Source organism: Oryzias melastigma, linkage group LG2 (assembly GCF_002922805.2).
Source record: "Oryzias melastigma strain HK-1 linkage group LG2, ASM292280v2, whole genome shotgun sequence".
NCBI classification, from domain to species: domain Eukaryota; kingdom Metazoa; phylum Chordata; class Actinopteri; order Beloniformes; family Adrianichthyidae; genus Oryzias; species Oryzias melastigma.
Window position 1 is genome coordinate 6,864,010 of NC_050513.1, and position 7,235 is coordinate 6,871,244.

General features: G+C 36.2%; 1 protein-coding gene across 2 annotated transcripts in view; it reads left to right on the top strand.

The window, feature by feature from the left end:
• Positions 1-7,235, top strand: part of spry2 (sprouty RTK signaling antagonist 2) — a 356,144-nt gene that overhangs the window by 97,833 nt on the left and 251,076 nt on the right. The window contains exon 1 of one of the 2 annotated variants that reach the window (XM_036215493.1): positions 5,032-5,050. The exons of the other annotated variant lie outside the window; for it this stretch is intronic. The gene's annotated coding sequence lies outside the window, so the exon portion shown is untranslated. Of the gene's footprint in view, positions 1-5,031; positions 5,051-7,235 lie in introns of those variants that run through there. 2 annotated transcript variants of the gene reach the window in all.

Here is a 7,235-nt window from a genome sequence, read left to right on the forward strand (position 1 = left end):
CAATTTGAAACATTTCATTATACAATAAATAAATCAATACAAAATACAGTATATAATTAAATACATTACAATGTTTTGAATGTCTAATAAAATATTCAAAAATCTGTTATTACTACAACTTTTGGTTAAACTCAATCTCACAACGGACTAAAGTCCAAAACACAACTTATGATAAATATTATTGAACACTGTAATACTAAACTTTAAAAACATAACTTTTTAACATAAAAATAAATTAAAACAGGCAGGAATATTTTTCCAGAATAAATCAACATACATTTTAAATAACTTTCAATATTTTACTCTCCATAAAAATATATCTAATTAAAATTATACAAGTGACATATTAGTGCAAGATAACATCAGGTCATTAATAACAATAAACTAAAATGATCTGAGGGGTCGGACTCGCCTTGACTTTTGACACGTGTTCTAAGTAATTCAAATGTTGAAAAGTGAAAGTATTTGAATAGTTTTGGCCTGAGAACGTCGCATCATTTGACTATTGAGTTTCTGAGGGTGAACTAAAGTTTAGAACATAAAGTTACCGAATACAAATATTTGTCATTTGAATCAGATTTGATGTGAAGGTGATCTTCAGCGAAGAACATTTTAATTAATTTAGCAAATTTTCAGATTTCTTTTGACATTTTTGTGTTGGTCAGAAATTATTTGCAGTTCATTGAAATTTAATACATTTTTTTCTGTGTTTCTGTTTGAAAAGCAGAAACTCTTGTGATAAATAGAAATATTTTGTTGGGAAAATTGATATTCCTCATTAGGAGGACTTTATTTGACCAAAAAAAAAAAAAAAAAAAAAACCCTGGTCAGTGTCTTGTAAAAATGTCTTCTTCCTGCTACCTGAAGCCTGAAGGACTGTTTATGCCGACTCTGCAGTTGGACGTGAGTCATTAAGCTGAGGAACAGTAAAGCATCTGTCATGCAGGAGAAACTTCCTCACTCTTCCAGGATGAGGAGCTCTTTGTGAAACTTTGTGGAATTTTCCTAATTTCAGAGCTCTTTAAACTCTCGTTGATGCTATATTTTGGGTGCAAAAGCCTAACTAGTGCTTAGGGATAGACGGACGTGTCTAAACCAAAGGCAGATGTGCATGCAGCTCCTGCTCCCCAGCATCCCCGCTCTCCTGCAGGGGGTGTAAGCACACGCGCATCACTCGGTCACGCTTTAGAATCTTGTTTCCGCTAAACAAAATCCCCAAATCAATTCCGGCTCCACTTAAGATCAGCTCCCAACATCCAGACTCTCGTCTAATCCGCCCCAAACAGGATAAATTAAAAGAGAAGAAACTTATCTTGGAGTCGGAGCTAACTGGATTACGGATATGAATGTATTCCAAGAGAGAAAAAAAAAAAAAAAAAACTGCACGCAGCCCCGGCTGCATTATTGTGCCACGCAGATGCTGTCGAGTTGCATTACGGTGATTCAGGACCAGAGGAGCTCCTGCGTGGCGCTGCGAACCATCTCCACATGCGTCTGCAAACGCAAGTCTGGAACCAGTCAAAGTAACGCAGTGATGGATTTGAAGAAGAAGTGAAAGGACGGAGTTCTGCTTTTAGTCAAGTCCAAAATTCACTGAGAAACCTTCAGGAATCGGCCTAAAATGTATTAAATTGCTGCTTCCTAATGTACACTGATCTTTATATTAGTGCTAAATAGAGCTGCCACGATTAGTCGACTAATCGACTATTAAAATCGACCAATTTAATAGTCGATTAATCGTTACTTTATACTATATGGTGTCGTAGTGTAGTAAAGTTGAAAGTTATAATGGCATTCTGCTAGCTGTTGGACTATTTTCGCATTTATTACATTTTTTTAGGCTTTTTTGGAGTTTAGCTAATATTTCAGCTACATGCTAGCTATTTTGGCTAATTTAGGCTTTTTTGTTTTTTTGGCTAATGTAGAGTTAAGCTAATATTTCAGCTGCATGCTAGCTATTTTGGCTAATTTGGGCTTTTCTGTTTTTTAGGCTAATTTGGAGTTAAGCTAATATTTCAGCTACATGCTAGCTATTTTAGCTAATTTAGGATTTTCAGTTTTTTCGGGTATTTTCAAATTTAGCTAATATTTCAGCTAAATGCTAGCTATTTTAGCTAATTTATGCTTTTTTTTTAGGCTAATGTGGAGTTAAGCTAATACTTAAGCTACATGCTAGCTATTTTAGCTAATTTATCCTTTTTTGTTTTTTAGACAAATTTTGAGTTAAGCTAATATTTAAGCTACATGCTAGCTATTTTGGCTAATTTAGGCTTTTTTGTTTTTTAGGCTAATTTGGAGTTAAGCTAATATTTCAGCTACATGCTAGCTATTTTAGCTAATTTAGGCTATTTTGTTTTTTAGGCTAATCTGGCATTTAACCGTTATTTTAGCTGTCTATCAGATATAGCGATTTCATCTTTCAGCTTCACCGTTTTTAGCTTTTAATTTCAGCACCTTCAGCAGCCAAAATCAGCTTACTGCATTCACACTAGCAATATAGCAGGTAATGCTATATATCTAGTATTTAGTTCGTTTAAAGCTAATGATGGTTAAGATGTGTGCTTTACATACAGTTTTCGCATGATCCGATTAGTCGACTTATCAGAAACAATAATCTGTGATAAGTCGACTATTAATATAATCGTTTGTGGCAGCACTAGTGCTAAACTTTCATAAATACTTTTATTCTCCTTTTACACAGACTTGCTTGTATAAGACTTTTCTACCTTCTTAAAGGACCCAGTCCTTTACAGTCATAGTACCATTCAACTATTCACACACACTCCTGGTTTGCCAAACACTGGCGCCGACTTATAACCACCAGAAGCAATGTGGGGTTCAGTGACACTTGGACACAGGAATCAAACCTGTCATTTTCAGATCAGAGGTCGACCGCCCCTCTGCTAGCACCACAACCTCGCCTACATAGACGATGCAGCTTAGCTTGCTCCGCGTCACCGTTCTGTTACTTTAGAACTCGTTTGAGTATGGTTTGCTTTCTCCATAAGCTTTCCCATACACACAACTTACATTCTTGTGTGCAGAATATGGGTGTAAGAAAATATCGATTCAGTGAAATGTCGCGATGCTTTATTTGGCGATACTTGTATTGTTTTAAAGTACTGCCAAGGTGATATTTAATTTTTATATAAAAGCAAACATGTAGTTCAGTCTTACTTTTGTTTTCCACTTAAATATTTTTTAAATTGCCAAAGAAATGGGAAATAGAAACTTGTTCATGAGATTAAGTTGGAGTGCTACATGTTTTGATCACAAAAAAACATTTTACAATTTTACAATTCTTTTGTGAAAATTTTTTAATTTTTTTGTATCAGGATACATATCATGACGCCAGACTTTTGCCAGTACACACCCCTAGTGCAGAACGTACTTTCTTGTGCACACGGAAAACCTGTACTATTTTTCTTTTCCTTTTGTTTCCTTGTAGATAATGTGTCAAAGTCAAGGGCCGGGGGCCGAATCCGGCCCTTCGGGTGTCTATATCCGGCCCTCCACATAATTTTATTTTATTGTATTTAATGGCCCGATGTTATTTTGCGCTAATTTTGAAGTTGTATAATTTGACAAAATATATTTTTACAGAGAGTAAAACATTGAAAGTTATTTAAGGTTTAAGTTGATTTATTCTGTTTTTATTCATAGTGATGTTAAAAAGTTATGTTTTTAAAGTTTTAAAAATGTTGTTTTAGTGTATTTAATTCATTTTTATCCTGTTCAACCCGCGACCTAAGATGCGATTGAGTTTGACACTCCTGCTTTAGCGACTTCATACATTACATTATGTAATGTAAAGTATTTCAATCATATATGACACATTTTAAAACAAATCCCACTGATTGTGTTTGGCAAAGCCGCCATCTTGATCAGAAATCCCACCTCCAACCTATAGGGGGCAGTAGTTGTATCTTTAGAAGCAGACGAAGAAGAAAAAACAGTGGAAATCGGCTTTTTAACATAAATTCATTTAAAAAGACTTTAATTAAATCATTTTAAAATTTTAATTAATACCTTAGTTGCACCACACATTTATTTTATAAAAGGCACAAAAACAACAACAAAACAGCTTTGGAGTTCTATATCCGTTACTTTTTTAAAGTAATTTTCTTCACAGCGATTTTTGACCGAAAAGTTCTCCAACACAACTTTTTAGAGATACAATTTGAAAGTCTTTTCACCTCATTTCCACAGAAAAGAAACATTTATGACCAAACAGTAACTAAAATAAAGATTATACCTACACTTTGGCACCATCATACCACTAAGGAAGAAACTAAAAGCGCTCTTGTTTGTTCTTAGGAGATTCTTGTAGTTTTGTGCCAAAAATGAATTATTTTGGTTGTGAAGACTCCTGATCCCGACTGGGCAGAGCCTTTCCCTCCATGGTTTTAGGTTAGCAGCTGCTAGCTTGCAACACCCCAGCTTGCGTCTGCATTTATAGCTGCTCGGTGTTTGATGGTCTTAGGGTGCATAAGATAACTGTTGTATTGCTATCGACGAGCAGTGGGGGCGACTGTTACGACTTGCAGATAATTGCGTGGATTCTGGCGTTTCCGATCGATGGCGTTCAATCAGACCGGCTGCGTCAGACCAGAAGATTGCTTCAGATTTCCCTTCTCCTTCTGCCAGCCGGGCGGAAAGAACCGCAGTCACCTGTGATATTTATGCCTCTGTTTAAAAAATATATGAAGTCTGTCTGTTGTCCGCTTTTTTTTGTGTCGATAAATTAGCCAAGCCTTGTCGAGTTATAGTATAAATCAAAGAAATATATGGTGCCAGATGGCAGATTTGTTCCAATTTTTCTCTCTCTTGGAGTCACTTTGCATATTGAACCACAAATTGTGGTTTCTATATGGTTTCACCGAATCGTGATCTTTTTCTCTTGTATTTTTAAAGGGTTTGGGAGCAAACAAAAGAGAGTTTCTCCACTTTCCTTCCAGATGTGCATCGTCTGGAGAACTATTTTCTCCCAGGGCTTCAAAGGCAGGGGGTTCTGAGAGAGGGAAAATGCTCTACGGATAATTACCGAAAGGTCAGGAGCCATGTTAAGCCTGTTTTTTTTTTTTTTAACATCAGGGTTCTCAGCTGTGTGTGTATATGTGATCTGCATTCTAAATAGACCGTGGCTGTGTGTGGGGATTCATGCAATCAGTGGAAATATCATCTGATCCGGTTTACAGGAGCCAGACACCAAACCAAAATGTTCATCATTAAATGAATGCCAGATCATAATTAAGGCCAACTACCATTTAATGAGTCGGTGATATTAAAAATCTTCCTACCACCAAACTAGAAGATTATCCCCTCCATTTCTGCCTAAATTCACCCTGAATAAACGGTCGCCCTCTAATAGTTAAGCAGCAGATGTGTCATGTACAGAAAAAGATTGGTCAAGTCCAGACTGGAAGTCATTACGACTATTGGCAGGTTCAGCAGTGGCTCTCCTGATGCATCGACCCGCGCTGCTGTTTGGGGAATCAGCACAATGTTTGATTGTAAATCTATACACATCTGTCGGCAAGCTCCGGGAGTCACCGCAACATAGCTCATAGGAGACTCGCTGAAAGCCATCTGGGAATCGGTGGTGATAGAATGGAGCAGTTACTCACTGGTTTCTAAAGTGGGCTCTGTTTTTAATTTTTTTTTTTGTAGTTACAACACAACTAAAAGCTTAAAAACAGCAGAAAACAACTTCTAGTTTCTTAGTAAGAGCTAAATCTGTGTGGAAGAATAACTGAATTCTGCCTAACTCTCTATTTTCTAGTTGATTCACATCCTAGAATTCCAAATTGGGAAACCGCCATCTGAAAATTCTTGATTAACACCAGTTTCCATGTCAAACAAACCCAAAATCAGAACATATTGCACTCAATACCAACCACTATTGCTGATTGCTTCCTTTAGTTTTTTTTTTATGGAGTACCATATTTCCCATACTATAGGATGCACTGGATTATATAAGGCACTCTCTCTATGATTGGTCTATTTTTGTACTATCAAGCATTTTTTTCCCATCCCTGGTCTTCAGGTACCACTGTCCTCCATGTTTTCCATGTTGCCGTGCTGATTCAGGTGGGTAGAATTAAATACAATACAAGATAATGTTGACTACGGATGAGGATTGGAATAAGAGTCAACGATATATTCATCAGTCAGTCAGACTTAATTGTTTTCATAAATTCTAGTACTTGTTTGTGTTAGCCATTTTAGCATATTTACTATACCTGTAACTTCCAACCTTGACACATAAAAAAATAGACAAATACCACAAAGAACGTTATCTATGCTAACTTTGTGATAATGCTAACCCCAAACTAAGTTAGTAACAAGTACAAATACATTTTTTATACCGCTACATATCAGCCACGTTAGCGTATTCACAATAATACCCAACATTGCTCGCAACACATAAAAAAAAATAACGTGTAACGCTAATACAAACAATATTGTGACTACGCTAACCCCGAACCTTGTTAGTACCGACCATAAAAAATGTCTGACACGCTACACGTTAACCTCGTTTGCGCAATCACACTAAAACCCAAGATTGTTTGCAATACGCAAAAAAAAAAAATTGATACTACAATACAAACGTTACTGTGACTACGCTAACTCCCAACCTTGTTAGTAATATGTAAAAAAAAAAACAAAAACAAAACAGACTGGTACCACTAAAACAAACATTACTGTGGCTACGCTAACTCCTAACCTTGTTAGGAATAAGTACGAAAAATATCAGACACTGCTACACGTTAGCCGCGTTAGCATATTTACAATAACAGTCTGCTTTCTTTTAAACATTGCAAACAAGGTTGGGAGTTACAGATACCACCAAAAGAAGTCATCTATGCAACCCCGTGACTATGCTAACCCCAAATTCCTGTTTGTAACAAAAAAAAAAAATGTCAGACACAGCTACACATTAGTCTTATTAAGGTATTCACTATAACACCCAATATTGCTTGCAACACATGAAAAAACAACATACACTGCTAAAACAAACACTGTGACTACGCTAACTCACAACCATGTTGTTAAGAAAACCATACCGAAGTAGTTATCTATGCTATCTTTGTGGTTATGCTAACTCCAAACCTTGTTAGCAACAAATAAGTCTGACACATTAGCTTGTTAGTGTATTAACAATAACACTCAACATTGTTTGTGACATGAAAAAGAAAAACAAATACTGACAAACCACCATTACTGTGACTATG